This window comes from Phyllostomus hastatus, unplaced genomic scaffold, assembly GCF_019186645.2.
Source record: "Phyllostomus hastatus isolate PE091 unplaced genomic scaffold, TTU_PhHast_1.1 phas_contig_37, whole genome shotgun sequence".
Taxonomy (NCBI): Eukaryota; Metazoa; Chordata; class Mammalia; order Chiroptera; family Phyllostomidae; genus Phyllostomus; species Phyllostomus hastatus.
The window spans coordinates 4953924-4955114 of record NW_025333867.1 but is presented as its reverse complement, the minus strand read 5'-3'; the positions used below and the strand labels follow the sequence as shown (position 1 = coordinate 4955114).

At 29.1% G+C, this 1191-nt stretch overlaps 1 pseudogene; it reads left to right on the top strand.

Annotated features, from left to right (window-relative positions):
* The first annotated feature begins 397 nt into the window (after window positions 1–397).
* LOC123820734 lies at window positions 398–797 on the top strand (annotated as a pseudogene).
* The last annotated feature ends 394 nt before the right edge of the window (window positions 798–1191 follow it).

The following is a 1191-nucleotide window of genomic DNA, read 5'->3' as shown; positions in this document are numbered from 1 at the left end:
TTAAATATTTTTTAAATATGCGATTTGCAATATATTTTTCCAAAAAGTGACAATAGTGTCCTCCAAATAAATGCATTTCTTAATTTTAATAAGGATTAATATATTATTTGTTTTCTTTGGGGAGGTTGTGCTATTAATGCTGTGTTTAAGAAATCATTGTTTACCCAAGATAACAAAGATTGTCTTTTATGTTTACTTCCAGTGTTTTTTATATTTATAGGTTTTACACTTAGGTCCATGTAACACTTTTAATTAATTCTTGTGTGTTGCAATGAATGGATCAAGTTTTATTTTTTGGTTTATTTTGTATATGGGTGTCTAAGTTTTCCAGCATCACTTGTTGGAGATGCTGTTCTTTCTCCACTGAATTGTCTTTCTTAAAAGTCATTTGACTAAGATGGTGGTCACCACGAAGAAGGAAGCTGCAAGAGATGTCAATGTTGCATTTGAAGATCAACAAAAGATAAGCAAATTTGCACAGACTGCAGGTAGAATCACAGTGCTGAAGGAAGAAATAGACATAAAAAAGAAACAACTGCAAAATTTAGAAGATGCTTTCGAGGACATCAGGCTTGCAGATGACAACTTGTGATGATACCTTATCAAACTGGTGAAGTTTTCATTAGCCATTCTCAAAAAGACACACAAGAAATGTTGGGAGAAGAAAAGAAAAATTTGCAACAAGAAATTGACACCTTAGAATCCAGAGTGGACTCCAGCAGATGTTAGTAGATCTGAACGTTCAGTTAATATGCAAAATTTGGAAGTTACATAATCTTGAAGATGATGAAAGCTAAACACTCTGTAGTACTTTAAAAAAAATTTTTAATAAACTTAAATGTTGTTTAAATAATAATTTCCCTTCTTCAAATGATGAACAAAGTTTCTTTTTAAAAAATTTCATTTATTTAAAAGAAATGCCTATTTTCACATGCCTTGTTTATATTTTTGCAAGAAGATAGTGTTCATCTATATATTTTATAAAACAATTATATCAACTGTACGCATTATATGTCATGTCATTAAAATCAGTTAAGCAATCTTTTGTTTCCATATTATCATTTAGAGAATCTGTTGTAATTTTTATTGGAAAATATAACTTGTTATCATGTTGTTTATGTTTTTATTTCAGTTGCAATTTAGAGATGGCAAAAAGACTCCAGAAAGATCAAATCCTAAAAAAATAAAAAT